Source organism: Podarcis melisellensis, assembly GCF_964234715.1.
Source record: "Podarcis melisellensis genome assembly, chromosome: 3".
NCBI lineage: Eukaryota > Metazoa > Chordata > Lepidosauria > Squamata > Lacertidae > Podarcis > Podarcis melisellensis.
The window spans coordinates 22,477,834-22,496,237 of record NC_138530.1 but is presented as its reverse complement, the minus strand read 5'-3'; the positions used below and the strand labels follow the sequence as shown (position 1 = coordinate 22,496,237).

At 44.4% G+C, this 18,404-nt stretch overlaps 1 long non-coding RNA gene across 1 annotated transcript in view; it reads left to right on the top strand.

Annotated features, from left to right (window-relative positions):
- Nucleotides 1-18,404, top strand: part of LOC309366043 — a 29,763-nt gene that overhangs the window by 9,512 nt on the left and 1,847 nt on the right. Inside the window, exons 2-3 of the long non-coding RNA XR_014166435.1 lie at nucleotides 5,495-5,590; nucleotides 16,763-16,842. This is a non-coding gene — a long non-coding RNA (uncharacterized lncRNA). The remainder of the gene's footprint in view (nucleotides 1-5,494; nucleotides 5,591-16,762; nucleotides 16,843-18,404) is intronic.

The following is an 18,404-nucleotide window of genomic DNA, read 5'->3' as shown; positions in this document are numbered from 1 at the left end:
CCTGCCGGCTTTCTGCAAGGGTGAAAGTTCAATAAACAGGTTGCCCGGAGGACTCTAAATAAATGAAAATGAAAGGCACAGGGGCAGGCCAGCCTATTTCCTCCCCAGTTCAGCTGGCACCCTTGGTCCCTCTCTGCAAAGGTAACAGGAGAAGAGAGCCTTGGTGTTATTTCCATTTTAGCCGGCTAAATTAGGTTTCCCCTTTTTGAAATGCCCGCCTGCCCACAAAGCAACACAAATTCCACACAATGAGATAAGACACTGTGAAACCATTCAACAAGTCGCCGGGGTCCGTGTGCCAATGGCAAAGTGTAGCTGAACAATGGCTTGCTAAACAGCAGCACAGTATTAATTGCTAATTATTTCACCAGCCTGTCTGAAATGCAACTCCCCTCCCCAGCCTCCTAAATCAATTTTTAATCCATTTAAACAGCCAAGGAATGCTCAATCACAAAACATGTAATTACAGGGGATTATATCACACCTCCAGCATTTTGGCAACGGGACTCGGTGGCAAAAGATAAAAAAAAGAAAAAGAAAGAAAGAAGGTAGCACCAGATTGTTTTATTCATGAATTTTTCTACTTAACAGCAAAATTGCTAGTTATCGCTACAATGCATTCTTTGTTCAGACTTTTGGCTCCCATTCTTCAGATTTAGAAATAAGACTTTAAAGTAAACAGAGACATACAAAAAAGACCCCCGCCCGTACCCTACTCATATCAGCACCATGATAGGGAAGCAAGTAAAGCTAATATTAATTCTAAAAAGGAATTGCAAACATTAGTAAAGTAAATTCCCCCAGGGTATGGCATGGTAGATAGCAATGCTACCTGTACTGCTATCATAGCATTTTTTTTTCATGAATATGGTTTTTTGTTTTTTTAATGATGCGGTCTTTGCATAGAATTGAATGAGGTTTTTTAAATATATTAAAGAATGAAACCAAGGGATGTAAGATTTATGTGTGATTTCTGCAACCTGTTACATTTTGGACTATAACTCCCATCAGCCCAGCCAGCAGTCTAAAACACCTGGAGGTGATAAGTTTGGAGAAGGCTGATTTAGGGGGTGGAGGTGTCCTGGGGTAATTGTGTTTGGTTTGGATCTCAACTTCCAAATTCATAGCCCCGCTTGAAATAGTGGGGTGCATGGGGTGTTGGGGCAGTAGTAGTACCTTTGGAGGGGGACATGTTGTGCTCCATCTGGGGTACTTTGTCCACCTATGGTCCCCACCCTGCACTTGGCTCTCACCTGTGGCTCCTAGAAGTTGTCAGCATGCAACAGCGGCTTCAGCTTTGACTGGTCGACTAAACCAGGTGAGGTTAGGGACTATTGGGCTTCCCCTGCATGCAAAGACAGACTCTGGTGGATTGAGCAGACGAGACCCATAGTGGTGTTGGGAATTCCATTCCTCCCGTGCTGCAGATGTGTGGGATTGTTACATGTCACATGTCTGTGTTTACATTCCAGCACTGATTGTTGGAGTCTTGTGAGCGGAAATTGAGATACAGTGGTACCTCGGGTTACGGACACTTCAGGTTACAGACTCTGCTAACCCAGAAATAGTACCTCAGGTTAAGAACTTTGTTTCAGGATGAGAACAGAAATCGTGTGGCGGCAGTGGGAGGCCCCATTAGCTAAGGTATCTCAGGTTAAGAACAGTTTCAGGTTAAGAACGAATTACCATAAGTTCTTAACCCGAGGTACCACTGTACACTCTTCCATTCTGTATAGCTATTGCTTTTGCAGTTCTCTCTCCAAGGAAGAAAGACAGAGAAGCCATGTTTTCCTTGTTCTGTTACATTCGATTTTGTGCACAATAATTTAGTCTCAGATGTTACACCTCAAGGTACAGCTTCCATTGGGACTCTGCTAGTCGTGTGCTCATGTCCTTGGATATGAAGAAAAAGAGTTTGGATTTGATATCCCGCTTTATCACTACCCGAAGGAGTCTCAAAGCAGCTAAAATTTTCCTTTCCCCTCCTCCCCCACAACAAACACTCTGTGAGGTGAATGGGACTGAGAGATTTCAGAGAAGTGTGACTGGCCCAAGGTCACCCAGCAGCTGCATGTGGAGGTGTGGAGACGCGAACCCGGTTCCCCAGATTACAAGTCTACCACTCTTAACCACTATACCACACTGGCTCTGAGTCACATCAGCGTGACGGGACACCGGAGTGATGAATCCCGGGCGACGCTGCGTTGGGGTGGAAAGGCACCGGCCTCGGCGTTATCAACCAACAAGTGGGTCCAATGGTCAAGAGGGCACATGCTGTAGAGGGAAGTGAGGGGCAGTTGGGGCTTGTCAACATGGGAAGGTAGCAGATCTAGAAGAAGGAAAACTCCTAAACCTTCACTGCCTTGCTGGATATCTTCAGGAGCAGAAAAGGCTAAAGAGTAAACCCTACACAAATCTGTAGTCCCTAAGACGGCTGGATGGCGCCTTGTACACCGCCTTCTAGCAACTCCTGCAGCCAAGCTGGTGCCAAATGTCCTGCTCTGTTGTCTTTGGACCACATCAGTGTGGCCGAGAAGGAGGTCTTGTCGTCTGGGAATCCCAGAACACACTGCCCAGGCTTGTGTCTGGAGGAGGTCACTTCAGTGCTGCTAATGCAGCAGTTTGACTCCTCTCCAAGGCGTACCCCATTGTCTCTCGAGACAGACAGATGCCAACAATTTGCAAGCAGTGAATTTGGGGGAGACTTTTCAGCACAAAAAAGATGGGGGACTTCGTGTAAGAGGTTTGGACAGCATTATTTTTCAGATCTTTTAGGTGGGAATCTTCTTGGCAGTTGCTGTCTAGTGGCCACCATTCTCCCCCCCCCCCAAAAAAAGTCTCTGGATGCAGGGAGAGTTGGGGCAAGAAAGAGCTCTCTCCAGCTGTGTTGGACAGCCACTCCCCCAGCTGGTGACACCCCAAAAGATACTTTTTAAAAAAAGAAAAGAAGACTCACAGTTGCAGCCTAGTCAAATGTTAACCTCCCTCAATCCCTTAGAAATGGTCTTCCTTTCCAAATTGCCTCCAGGTTTCCTTCCAATTCCCCCCCCCCCATTCAAACCTTCTCTGTTGCTGCACCCAGATTTTGAACTCCCTAGCATCTAGTCCAGCAACCTGTTCTCACAGTGACCTGAAAGAGAATCACAAATTGGGAGAGCCCTGTGACACTCAGGTCCTCCTTCTCTGGTTCCTATAAGCATCCAGTTGGCCACTGTAAGAATAGGATGCTGGAAAACCCAGTAAGGCCCTATTTATGATCTTGTGCTTCCTTGACTTGAAGAAGAGTAAAAACACAGACTTTCTCTTTTCTTTTGTGGCATTTGAAATGCTGATTTTAGGTCTGGTTCCAGAAAACACTGGAAAGATTCTTGATCATATATGCCGTGCGGGAAAAGAAAAGGGGCCAAAGTGGTCAATAATTGGCATAAGAGATAGGAATTATTAAACACACATATACTTGTTTTTAAAAAGAATTGGTGCAGACAGATATCTTTGCAAGCCACAGAGTGACTTCCAGATTTATAACAGATAATATTATGTAATATATAGCTTTCCAGGCTGCTACAGGAACACTAATCAAATAAACCATATAGGCTCCATTCCTATATTCACTTACTTTGGAGTAAGCCACATTGAACTCAGTATGTCTTACTTCTTAGTAGACGTGTGCAGGATTGTGTTGTAAAACATACTTTTTGCCAATGAACAGTATCTCTGTGTGTGTATTCGAGCAAGAAAAAAAATGTTTTTCTTGGCTAATCGAGACTCTGCAGCTACTTATGTTTAGGGGAAATGATAATTTAATGCATTCATGGGAGTTGTAGCCTGGCCTTCTCCCTCATTCCGAGTTACAGGAAATGTTCTTATGGAATGGGATTCTGAATACCAAGGAGTCAAACTGAAAGGCAGATACTGAAATGTTGTGATCTGATTTATACAACCACAACCATGCAAAAGAGAACTACAACCCAAAAACTTGGTGCATGCAACTGCTTGAACTAGTTATATGCACCAATACAGACTAACCCATTGCCTTTAAATAAAACTCATCAACTTGGAGATTCTTTAGCTGCAATTCCTGCATTCTGTGCATTCTGCTCAGTGAACATAGGAATATAGGAACATGCCTTGTACGGAGTCGGACCATTGGACGATCCAGTTCAGCTTTGCCTACACTGACTGGCAGCAGCTCCCCAGGTTACAGGCAGGGAATCTTTCCCAACCCTGCCTGGATTGAACCCAGGGCTTTCTGCATGCAAATAGGTGCTGTACCACTGAGCCATGGCCCAATGGTGCTTCTTCTCATGTACGGTGGTTATAGGATTGTATCTCAGTCTTGGAAACTGGTCCAATGAAAACTGCCATCACCTAGCCTAATAGCACAACTCCCAGGGACACAGAAAGGCTCGTGAGCGCCAAGACCTGTCCTGGGCCCTCCAAGCTGAGGGACTAGAGAGTGATTGGCCATAGCTGTGAGCCTCCAGTTGGATTTCCCACAATGCTGTGGGTGGCACTGTGCCTGGCACTTCAAGGCATTGTGGGGAATAAATTGGCAGGGCTCAGTCTCCTTTGAAATGCTGTTACTACCACCTGCGCCAGGTAAGCCCAAAGGAGAGAGCATCAACATCAGAGGAGGGCACTGGAAGAAATTGTTTAATAAAATATTAATGTTAGGACTCAGCTACCTTATTATTATTATTTAAGTGTTTTAAATGTGTTATAACACTGTGACACCAGATGGAGCTGTAGAGTTCTGTCTTAAGGCAACATGTTTACAATGTGTTTTCCTGAAACACGTTTGTTTGTTTTTTGCTGGAACTTCCCAACTGGTGCCATTCAAAGCCAACCTAACTTTTACATGAATAAATGAAGAAAATGCAGGCTTCCTAGATAGAAAGAGGCGCAAGCCTGAGGTTAAGCCTGAAGAAAACTGACTTGCAATGTTCACATGCTTAACCCTATTGAAATCAGTGTGGCTTTCCTGAGTTCAGTCTTGGCTGGACCATGTTGTATATTCTTCAAACCCAACCTCTGCAGCAAGCAGTTTCGTCTCATCAGTATTCACATCCATATATAAAGAATGAGAAATTCTCTCTTTTCTTTTTCTTCTTCTGACATCACTCATGTACCCAGGTGCTAAAGTCTCCCCCTCCACCTGTTTTTGCAACTTACTGACATGCTCCTTTCATTCAGGAACATGAGCATGCTACCTACCTGCCACCTGATCCCTTAACACCCTTTGATGTCCTTCTGCCCTGCGCCCGAGGTCGAAGTCGACAGCAGACATGCCTTTGGTATGAATGATTTAAGGCAACAGGTGAAAGTCTTTACATGTGAATACTTACAACGGCCTTTCAAGGTCTCGGTATCAGTTACGATCATATTCCCCAAGTGGTCCCTTGCGTATTCCCAATTGTGTTGCTGTTTATACAACTTGCTGCCCTGCCACATTTCATGGATTTTTAATATTATTTTTAATGAATTGTGCACACAGATCCTCTGATTCTTGCCTGGGGGAGCATCTCTCAAGCAGTCATCCTTCATTAAGGTGAGCTGCCATTCACTGTTGAGACAACAGCAGATCACGGATGTAAGTTTCCTGTTAACTTCTTTGAGTCCCACCTTCTCTCTGCGTCCACCGATTCTAAACTTCTGAGGGAGCCAGCCAAAAATGGCTGTAGTTTTGCTGATGCGGTATGTTTGAGAGTTTGGTGCTCTTTCTGGGTTTTTGCTTTTACAGCTTGGATTTTAACGATGCTTTAAGACCATTTTCGATTGCGTCTGAATTAAATTTTATGCGAGCAGCTCTGAAGGTTCATTTGAGGTCTGATAGGACAGGATATAAATGTAAAACATATAGCTCCCTTGTCCCTTTTATTCTCCTCTCCCTTTGTTTCCACTCTACCTTGACAGGTCTTACTTTTATGAGGTATAAAATAAGACAACCTGCCCCACCTTTGTGGTCTCTAGGTGATTTGAACTTCGGCTTCCATCATCCCTTACAACTGGCCATGCTGTCTGGGGCTGATGGGAATTAGGGCCCAAAACATCAGGAAAACACCAATTTGGGGGAGAATGGCCTGGGGTTTAAAACAAAAAACAACACCTTCTTCTCTTGATGCTGAAAGGACATAAGAGGAGGGGCTAGGTAAGTCTCTCTGGGAAGGATGTAACCAAAAAAAGGTACCACAGGTGAACAGGCCAAGTGAGTCACCCACCTAACTTGGGATGCTCACAATGCTCCTGCACAGATAGGTAGCCGTGTTGGTCTGCCATAGTCAAAACAAAAAAAATTCCTTCCAGTAGCACCTTAAAGACCAACTAAGTCAGTTCTTGGTATGAGCTTTCGTGTGCATGCACACTTCTTCAGATACAGATCTGCTCCTGCAGATACAGTACATGTGGGAAAATATTTCATTTCATTTCACTTTTAATTTGTATACCGCTCAGTGGCAGAGCTTCATGCTACGGCACCAGGGGGCAGAGAGTAGGTGGGGGCGGGGCTGGCACACCACCCATAGGAGCATGGTGTGGTGCCCAGTGGGGAGGGAGCTGCAATGGCACTGCGCCAGGAAGGTGCACTCCCCTCGCATGCCTCTTCCTCCACCAGGGATACCACTTTTCTATATTACTATACACAAGTCAGTTTATAGCAACAAAACACACAACAAAGAACCACACCTTATAAAACATAACTTTAAAACGGACCAACTGATACTGATATCCAATAACCTATTGGAATACATTAGTACACAATAAATTTAACTCTCAAAACATCAGCAAATAATAATTAAACAGAAATTCACTCTTAACAATTACAATAAATAATTTCTGAATTATGCTCAGTAAAAATAACTTCAGGTTGGGGAAGGCTGAGGTAAGGCAGCATCACTAATTGGTCCAGTTTTTGTTGAAGGGGGTATCAACCTTTCAGTTAACTAAGACATGGGCAGAATAGAAAGGTTCTCCAACTATTTGTGATGACAGATGTTATCCAATCACATGAGCCAGAGGTCTCCAACCTTTTTCGGCCTTTAGGAACATTTGGATTTTTGAGTGAGTGGAATGGGCCTCAGCCCCTCTGGCCATTTCTTTCCCCACTTCCCTGGATCAGCTGCCTCCTGGGAGGCAGAGGGAGAGAAAGCACACACACACACACACACACACACACACACTTCCTCAGGGAATGGGGCAAAAGTTGAGTCCAGCATAATTAATCTGTGCCTTGAAAAGTACACAGAGCTGAAAACAGGAAGTGGGAAGAGTGCCACTCTTCCTACTTCCTCCTTCTGCTCTATGTACTTTCATACCCTCCAACATTTCTGCGATGAAAACAGTGACGTCCCATTCCATAATGATAATTTTACTATTTATATCCCACACATCTCACTGGGTTGCCTCAGCCCCACTGAGCAGCTTCCAACGTACATAAAAACATAATAAAACATTAAACATTTTTTTAAAAAAACCTTCCCTATACAGGATTGCCTTCAGATGGCTTGGGGGTTGGATACCCTCCAACATTTCTCCAATGAAAATAGGGACATCCTGTGACATTCTGAGACCAAATCAGAAAACGGGACGGCATCTCTAAATCAAGGACGTCCCTGGAAAACAGGGACACTTGGGAGGGTCTGTACTTTTCAAGGGAGAAAAAGATAACCTCGTGACTAAGAGAGCAATGAATGTGAGGGGAGGCAGCACAGGCAGCAGGGGACAACCTCAGGAGTGCCACATTGACATTCCCAGACATTGGCAATGTCACAACTCTCAGCCAACGCCATGTAAATTAATGAGAGAACAACTAACACTCAACGTTACATATGCGAGTGGCCATGTTCTGTGGGAGAAGCTCAAAGTAATGCATGTTTTCAACAGTTTTCAATTCGCTCAATAAATTTGTCATTTCACAAACCAAGCATGCACTAGGGAGGTGCCAGCAATCATTTCCTAAAACTATCAGACAATATCTATAAGTTTAGCAGGTAGGTGCCTTTATTAGGAACGCCTTTTCTAAACAGCAGTAACACCAGGTATTTGAAGAGCACTCAGCAGCTGATTTCAAAGCACTACATTACCAGGAACTGCTCTTTCCTTTCTCGAGTTTTTCCTTTGGCATAGTATCATAGCAAGCTGCACAACTCAGCCTTTCAGAGAATCCTTTTTGAATTCCATCCTTATGCCCTGTAGCCTCCTCACATTCCTGTAAGGCAGTTTAATATTCATTTAATCATGCTAGAACACCACATGCGGCACTCTGCGATGGCTGTACAGACGCTAATTAAGCCGAGCTGTGCAAACAATCAAGCAATTTAAAATCAAAACAAATCCCCCTGTTTCATCCAAACAATTGATGGGGGCAAAATCAATGAAAACACTCTCGGCGCATGCAGAGTGCAGAAATCATCCCATGATATATTGATGCAATTACTATAATAAATGTCACATTTACAATCGCAAGTGGTCAGAAACCTCAAGCGCTGGAAAATAGTAAGTTGCTGGGTAAGTGGAAGTATGTTTGGTATGTTCACATAACACTTTTTTCTCTTAAAAGTAATAGCATGGCAAATTTTAGTTTGGGACATCAGCTTTTAACTTTGGGAATCATTTGGGAGCCAAGCTTTTAATTACAGTGTTAACCTCTCTCCCAGAAGTGAGAGGTTCGGTCATCTTACCCAGGCTCAAATTCCTTTAGAAGATAGCCAGTGAAAGTTTATTGGCATTTTTAAATATTGCTGTTTATTTAGAAATATACAGGTTGAGTATAGATGAAGACCCAACATTGAAGACTGGCAGCCAGCCCAAAGTTTGGTGCTTTAATATCCAATATCCAAGACGGCAGCCAGTACACAGAGACTCTTGATGAGCCAGCTCATCTCTCTGGCCCCCACCTGCCTGCCTTTCTCAATCCGATAAAAATGCTTTTGGTTGGATCCAGAGTTCCTGGGGCTAGAACCCCACTCAGGAGATGCTCCTACAGGGGGTAGGCCATAGCTCAGTGGTAGAGCATCAATCCCTTGTATCTCCAAGTGGGGCAGGAAGAGACCTCTGCAATTCTAAGGAGGCACTGCCTGTCTGTGCGGATGTATCAATGGTCTTATTCCCATCCTTTTCCATTAGTGAGTGACCCTGTTGGACCAAAAGACCTTCTGTGAATGCAAAGGCACCAGTAGGATTCTATCCAATATGTTTATCTGTGATGTGGTAGCTTGGATATCAGTGACTCGGTATTGTGCAATTTTAAAATTTCAATTCCCGTAGCAGGCACATCCAACAGGCAGATCGCGATCTACCGCCGGTAGATCACAGGACGTCACTGGTAGATCACTGCCCCCCCCCAAAGCTCAACATTTTTGCTCTTCACTCTCCTACCTCTTCTCTAAAAAAAGCTCAACAACTTTGACCTGAACCCCCCAAAAGAGGGTAGATCACTGCCAGTCTTTAACTCTGTGAGTAGATCACAGTCTCTTGGAAGTTGGCCACCCTTGCCGTTAGAGCATGAAACTCTAAATCTCAAGGTCATGGGTTCGAGCCCAGTTTGAGGAAAAGATTCCTGCATTGCAGGGGATTGGACTCGATGATCCCTGTGGTCCCTTCCAACACTACAGTTCAATCATTCTATGTGCCCTTTGCAGACTTTCATTCGCACATTTGACAAATGCATCTGGGGGTGTTATTGCACCTGCATGCTCCCCTCACAACCCATGTGTTCACGGAATGAGCATTGCCCTAATGAACATCTCAAAATAGCTGTGATTGTCATTCAGGGAGTAGCTATCCGTGAGGGGGCAGGATCAGACAAAATGAGATTTCAAGAAGTAATGTCTAGAATAACATTTTATTTTGACTACTCCCACTAAGGTTGGGAGCCCAAAGTTGTAGCTGTGGCTGCCATGGCACCCCAGATAACCCCCTGGTACCGGTTGAGACCCCTTGCACCTTCTTAATATTTTTGAGGAGTGGCGGCTCTATTTTATTTTATTTTACCTTGGTCAGTTTCTGGCTGGATGAAAAGAGAAGGGCAGGTCTCCAACCCAGCCCACCCTTTCCCATCCCATTCCCAGAATGCCTTTGGCCTGCATATAAGCCCAGAGACTGGAGAAGAAAACACCAGGGAGGGACAGTTTGAGGCATGGACTTTTGTCTTGCCCCTTCTTCGGAAAAATAAATAAATAAATGGGGCCATTTTACTGCTACATTTTGGGGAAATTATGGGAGTGACCTGAGAGAAGTGATTTGGTGTGTGCTTATGTTTGTTTGGGGGGTGTTCTGTATGCATTTTTTAGACTGCATGTCTCTCTTTTTGCTTCCCCACCCCACCTCCCAGGTGTCTGTCTTTTCAGGGGGTGACTGCTCTTTGTGGTGTTTTTTATGGTGGGTAGCCTGACGTTTTTGTTTTACAGAGGTATATTGCCTATAGTGTTGTTGTTGCTGCATGTGTTTATGAGCATCCACTTCCACTGCTGGGCATTTTCTGGTGCCCTCCAACATTCGGATTTCTAGATGTGTTCCAAGGGCCCAAAAGGTTGGGGACACCTGCAACACTGAAGGTGGCTTTTGCAGTAATTGCACAGAGAAGGCTCTGTTTGCCATCACTTAAGGAGTGTGTAACGTTTGCGTACTCCAAATCGGGATATACAATTTACTTTACCTTAAATATAGCGTTTTCACAGAAACCCTGCATTCTCTAGAAACTCTATCCATCTAAATTGCTGTATTTAGTGTGGCTAAATAAGTCCAGGCCAAATTTAGTGCCTGTCCACAAACAGTCCCTGCCAGCTGAATCGTAAGGGTCATTTTGGAAGGTAGTAATGACTAGTGGCACTTGTGCCATTTTATCTGGGAAATTAAATAGATTTTAGAAAACACCTGGGAAACATTGAATATGAAGCTTTAGATGTGTCAGGAAAGTTGACTTTGGATTCATGCAGGACTTTTCCTTTCAGCTAGAGCATCCGTAGCAGGAAAACGATCCTGTCAACTTCTGTGAGATCTCTGAGATCTCTTGCTAAAGTGGTACCTCAGGTTAAGAACAGTTTCAGGTTAAGAACGGACCTCCAAAACGAATTACCGTAAGTTCTTAACCCAAGGTACATCTGTATATTTACAAGGAGGTGGAGACATGGGCTTCCTTAATGCTCCAGTGGGATTATATGGCATTAATGGACATTGGTTCCATTTTGCTTGAAACAAAATTGCTGCTGATCCTTTCAGAAAGCAAATGCAATTCACAAGGAAGCCGTAACAAGAAAAGAGCCATCTAGCATTATTGTTGACAGCTAGGCAGGTTGGGGGAGAGTGCTGGGGGTGGGAGGCAGCAGGCGGTAAGGACACACACACCAATAACTCAGCTTAATGGTATTTGCAAAACCTGGGCCAAACAGCAAACATTGCTTTTGACAGCCTCTTGGTTCTGTATTGTTCCAAAGGCTGGTACCTTGGTTACGAAATACCTCCAACTCTCCCCCCCCCCAAAATGATCAAAAAGGCTTACTGTGGCATGTTGGATGAGGAGAAAGAGAAACAATGGGTAACTAATGAGGAGAGGGGTACTTAGTAAGTTCTGTGGAAAGAAAATGGCTCCATGGCAGCTTTATTCATTCAGACAAATGCTTACAGGTCCCCTGCCAAAATGGATTCCCGAGACTACAAGAGAAACAACTAAGGCACATTGGTTTCTGTTATCTCTGTTTGGACATTTGTCTGTCTTCACCAGATCTTTGAAAGCTTGTTTACAAGGAAGACAGGTTGCCCCAAAGCAGAAGGGACGAATCTGTTGACGGATAGGATGCAGTCTGGGGTTTTTGTTTTTTTCCCCTTTTTTTAATTGGAAGCTGATGTTCGCTGGAATGAGCCTGTAAGGTTTGCTGTGGAACAATACGACCTACCACCAGCGGCTTATATTTCAGCAGGGTTAAAGCAAGAGGTCTTTGAAACTTGGAGTGGCGTGGAATTCTTCATTTTAATGCATCTGATTAGATACATTTTTTTAATTCTTATTTTTAAAGGTTCCTTGTCCTAGCAAACTGAATTCTGATAGGCTTTTGGGAGGGGGTTGTTTTTGTTTTATTCCCTTTGCAAAAGAATGCTTTTCAAATGCAATCATACAGAACATGTCTACTGAGACCAATGAATATTAGTCACAGTTAAGACAGCAACCATTGCAAATTCTATAGGAAATGAATGCTATTTTGTCATGGCAGGATTTTATTTTTTTTATGCTAGTCCAGATAAATAAATAAAACCCCAATTTCCTCTGTCTTTATTTAAAACTTCAACCAGATACAAAACGCAGGAAAGAATAAATATAATGCCTACATTTATGCTCAGTATAAAGGTAAAGGGACCCCTGACTGTTAGGTCCAGTTGCAGAAAACTCTGGGGTTTCAGTGCTCATCTTGCTTAACTGGCCAAGGGAGCCGGTGTTTGTCCACCAACAGCTTCTGGGTCATGTGTCCAGCATGACTAAGCTGCTTCTGGTGAACCAGAGCAGCGCACGGAAACACCGTTTACCTTCCCGCCAGAGCGGTACCTATTTATCTACTTGCACTTTGACGTGCTTTCAAACTGCTAGATTGGCAGGAGCAGGGACCGAGCAACAGGAGCTCAGCCCGTCGCGGCGATTCAAACCGCCAACCCTCTGATTGGCAAGTCCCAGGCTCTGTGGGATAGCATGTTTAATAATAATAATAAATGAACCAACAAAATGTACAAACTGCTTGCCGGGGTGCTATGGATACAACGCTTGCTTGGCACTACATGGCCTAGGTAGGCTTTGAAAATATTCATCCAAAGGAAACATAAAGGTGGCTCAGACTAAATGGGTTGGATTCAGACTTATTTATACTTAGAGTAGACCCACTGATTAGTGTACAGTATTTCAACCAGTTTAATCTGGATCCAAACCTATCGACTTAGATGCCATGAACCAATAAATAAGGTAAAAAGGGGACACCTGACCATTAGGTCCAGTCGTGACCGACTCTGGGGTTGCGGCGCTCAACTCACTTTATTGGCCAAGGGAGCCTGCGTACAGCTTCCAGGTCATGTGGCCAGCATGACTAAGCTGCTTCTGGCGAACCAGAGCAGCGCACGGAAACGCTGCTTACCTTCCCACCGGAGCAGTACCTATTTGTCTACTTGCACTTTGACGTGCTTTTGAACTGCTAGGTTGGCAGGAGCAGGGACCAAGCAACGTCGTGGGGATTCGAACCGCCAACCTTCTGATCGGCAAGTCCTAGACTCTGTGGTTTAATCCATAGCACCACTCGCATCCCGAACCAATAAATACATGGTGGTAAATAAACCACTGAGCCTCTTGGGCTTGCCAATCAGAAGATCAGCAGTTCAAATCCCCACGACAGGGTGAGCTCCCATTGTTCGGTCCCTGCTCCTGCCAACGTAGCAGTTCAAAAGCACGTCAAAGTGCAAGTAGATAAATAGGTTCTGCTCCGGGGTGAAGGTAAACAGTGTTTCTGTGCACTGCTCTGGTTTCAGTGTTCCGTTGCGCCAGAAGCGGCTTAGTCATGCTGACCACATGACCCGGAAAAACTGTCTGTGGACAAACGCAGGCTCCCTCGGCCTGTAAAGTGAGATGAGCGCTGCAACCCCAGAGTCGTAAGTGACTGGACTTAACTGTCAGGGTGAGCTCCCATTGTTCGGTCCCTGCTCCTGCCAACGTAGCAGTTCAAAAGCACGTCAAAGTGCAAGTAGATAAATAGGTTCTGCTCCGGGGTGAAGGTAAACAGTGTTTCTGTGCACTGCTCTGGTTTCAGTGTTCCGTTGCGCCAGAAGCAGCTTAGTCATGCTGACCACATGACCCGGAAAAACTGTCTGTGGACAAACGCAGGCTCCCTCGGCCTGTAAAGTGAGATGAGCGCTGCAACCCCAGAGTTGTAAGTGACTGGACTTAACTGTCAGAGGTCCTTTACCTTTTTTAAAAATAAATTCCATAACTATTTCCTAACTAGCCCAAAACAATATTGGGTTGTATTCCTTTAAGTTTTATTGAGAGTGGACCTGCTGAAATGAATGAACTTAGGCTGCCATGGGCAATAAATTCAACGGGTCTACTCTGAGTATGACAAACATTGGCTGCAACCCCTTATTCATTTCATTTGCAGTTGTGTGATTTGTAAAGCTGTCAACAGATTAAAATAAATAGTTGATTAACTATATGAGCATCAGTCAATGAGCCAATAAATTTTGTATAAATTCACATATGAGTTAAAATTATTATTCTTATTATTTATTGAATTTATATACCTCCCTATACTGGAGGGCCTCAGGGCGGTTCACAGAATAATAGCCCCAAAGCAAGAAACACCATACTTTAGACTTTAAAAAGAAATTAAATATAATCTCAGATCTTTCCACTCTGTTCCATCTCTCTCTGTTGGGACCCACAGCCTGGAACATGACTCTTTCATTCTCCCACAGGTCCCAATGTCCATGTCTTCACTGTCCTTCCTCTACCTCCCACTTTCATTCCACTCTGCTCACCTTCTAGACACACCTACTGCCACTCCCATTCCTCACACGGGGTTCTGACTGAATGTTGTCAGTTCAACAGTGTGTGAACACACAAGGTCAAACACTCATGTCCTTCTCTTCTCACATGCTTGACATCAAAGAAGGCTTCCCATGATTTGATCCCGGTTTGTAATCCTGGTTTATATGGAGCTGAAGTCAGTTTGTCAAAACGTTTCAAAGTCAGGGCGAAACTGTGCTTTATTAACAAACCAGGAAGTTTATTGGGCACATGAGAAAAGGAGGGAAGGAGATGAAGAGGAGAGGATGTTTGAGTTTATTGCTCATCCCCACTTCCACACCCACTCAGGGTTCCTGTTCACTTGGATCAGGCCACACTAAACGTGTGGCAAGGCAGCATGGCTTGCGGACGCATTCCCATTGCCTTCACACATTCACTGAATGCTTATAAGAGGGTCATCTGTACACATGTTCATCCTTTTAGCTAACAGCTTGCAGGTACGCCTAGCCTAGCTTCTTTGCGGTCCATTGTTCTGTGAGTCCAAATCATTTATGGGTTTTATTTTATTTTTAGTCACAGAAAACGAGGGGAATGATTAACTCTGACTTGCATGATAAAATGGTGATGCGCCCAAATATGACAGGCCTTAAACAATAGTTTTCATAGCTCGCTTTGCGTTCTTAGCTATTTCATAAGCCAAATGTTGACAAATAGGCAACTAAGGCCACGGCGGAGGGCTGCCAACCAAATGGGCCCTGACATAAGTAAGAACAAATGGTGTATTATTTTCCAAACGGCTTATACCAGGACAATAAAAATTGTTGCATATGATTCTCATATTTGCTGTTAGGTTATGCAATTCCCCCCTCCTTTTTTCTGACAATAGAGACGCCCAAAGCTGCTTTACACCGAACCAATCCATTGGTCCATCTGCCTTCTTATTGTCTACATCAAGGATGGAGAAATATTTTTAGCCCTAGGACAAAATTTCTGCATGAATGACTTTCCAGGGCCCACACACCAGTGGTGGGCTGGACCAGATGCAAAAAGGTCAATTGGAAACAAGGTCCTAAACAAGTACTGGGGAGTCTTAGTGGTTGTTCTGCTGTTCACACAGCTGAGAGAAAGGTTAACTTCTCCAGGAATTTCCAATCAGTACTTGGTTTTTAAAAAATATTTTCATGCACCCAACTGGTGTCCTCCAGATGTGGATGGACTTCCAGTTCCCTCCAGCCCCGGCAAACATGCCCAATTGTCAGAAATCTGCTCCAGAAGGTTGAGGGACCCTCCAGATCAGATATGGAGGGGATAATACAAGAGGAGAGGAACATGGACCAATGGAGCCCCGCTTTGTGCAACACTGGATGCAACCTTATAAAAGGCAAGCTTGCTGATAAATTATTTCTGGTTCATCACAAGGGTGCCTCAATATGTTTTGCAGCTCTCACCGCACAGCACTATAATCTTTGGATCAGGCCCCAAGGAGGAAGCTCGACACAGAAGGATCAGTGTACGTTCTCAGATTACTGACTGAATGGGGTCACAGTATGCATGGGTACTTAGCAAAGAAGCCACAGCATTTTCCACTGGCTGTGACTTCCAAACAGAACACAACTCGCACACTGTGCCGCGGACTCTGGAGCAAAACACCCTGTGACCACTTTAAATGCAGAGGTGTCTTTTTGCGTGAGGAAAAGGGAAAGTGTGGGCACAAACTACTCTGGACTTCAAAGAGTCAGCTTTGACTGAAGCAGAGACGGCAAGGCCCGGCGGTTAGGTCCCTGACTGCATATCAACAACAGTACCATAAATCACATTTACTTCCAAACCTAATACCTAGCATTTAGAGTCAAGAGACATTTAGAGAGCTGCCTTCAAGACATTGCATAATTTATTGTTCCCTGATTTATTCTCCATATGACAAGTAAAAAAGTTGAAGTATTGTCGGTAGCTATTTTGATTTCTCTTCAGATCCATTTGACATCTGTTATCCAAGTAATGTTATCTTGGTGGATAACAAGATTTGCTCCAATTTCTTGCATCGTTCCCTCCCCCTTTATTTTTTAGGGAATGACAATTAAATAGAATTAAATTGCAGCGTTCTGCTGTACATTTAAATGTAAACAGGGCAGGACTGCAGTATAAAGATGTATTACTGATGAGGTACACAAAGCTCTGTAACAGAAACTAGTTTTGATCTACTGTTTATAGTAGAGCAGTGAGATGTCTACCAAATGAGGACAACGTCTGAAATGTGTTTGCCATTTACAGCTTGAACTTTCAAACATGCGAAGAGGAGGTAGAGAATTGGCCCCTTTGCTGTTGATGACACAGTCATTCCTAATTTTATAGTGAGAATGCCTTTTCCTTGCTATTGCTCATAAGGTGAGCAAAACTAATTCAGAACATTTTCTAAATTCAAGATGGCACCCTCTACCTCCATTCCACATGCAAAAGCCAACCAGATTCACTGTTGACTCTTACTTCATCACTGCACTGCACTGCACTTCATCACTGCATAGCCCCCAATATTCCTCAGATGAAAACAGGGCCATTCTATTCTATATCAGTATCACTGCTGGGGGTGAGGGCTTAAAAAAATATATTTTAAGATATATATTAAAGTTTTTATGATACGGACAAGTACCCCTGCCGAAGTCCAGCTAGCTCCAGCGCCCACCCTTGACCCCCATAACCTCCTTGCCCCACCACCCTTCAAACTCCAGTCCCCCACAGAGCTGTCTGCACCCTGCCAGCTACACCCTTCGCCACCACCCCTAGGGCTTGCTTATCCAGCCGCCACCTTCTCTTGAAGCCTGACTTGGCTCATTTTCTCCTCCTTGTTCTTATTTGGCACAACCAACTGACTGGGGGCCTGCCAGGCTGGAGAGTCGCAGCCTCCCAATTTGAGAATGGTAACCCTGTTGCCTAATTCCCTCTTCCTTCTCCTCTTCTGCCTGCTACTCCTGCTGCTGCTATGCCCATAGCTGTCAACATTTCCCTTTTCTTGCAAGGAATCCTATTCAGAATAAGGGAATTTCCCTTAAAAAAAGGAAAATGTTGACAGCTATGGCTATGCCACTGGCCGGCCAGCCCACCAGCCTGCCTGCCAGGCAGGCAGACCCAGCACAAGACTCTTTCCTCAGTCAGCAATTATCTCTTCTCCCTGCAGTGTGCAGCCATTTCCAGTTACCATACCTTAACAAAGATGGGAATTCAAGACTCTACATGAGAAGCCATGATGGCTTAAGGGTTTTCGTGATGTTCCCAGCATTTTCGGGGCAGTTGGAGACTATGTCACTGCACTAGTTTAGGGGACACCGGGCAGGCTATATTAGAGCTTTTGGGGGGGCAAAGTTGTTGAGAGAAGTTTTTTGAGTTACAGTGGTACCTCGGGTTAAGAACTTAACCTGAAACTGTTCTTAACCTGAAGCACCACTTTAGCTAATGGGGCCTCCTGCTGCCACCACGCCGCCACCGCATGATTTCTGTTCTCATCCTGAAGCAAAGTTCTTAACCCGAGGTACTATTTCTGGGTTAGCGGAGTCTGTAACCTGAAGTGTCTGTAACCTGAAGCGTCTGTAACCTGAAGTGTCTGTAATCCAAGGTACCACTCTAGAATCATAGAGTTGGAAGAGACCACAAGGGCCATCGAGTCCAACCCCCTGCCAAGCAGGAAACACCATCAGAGCACTCCTGACATATGGTTGTCAAGCCTCTGCTAAAAGACCTCCAAAGAAGGAGACTCCACCACACTCCTTGGCAGCAAATTCCACTGTCGAACAGCTCTTACTGTCAGGAAGTTCTTCCTAATGTTTAGGTTTATTTTAAAGGAAATTCACCAAAACCTGCACTTAGAGCAATTTCTGCCCAGACACTGTTTCCGACAGCAGAATCCCGGCAATGTCCGGGA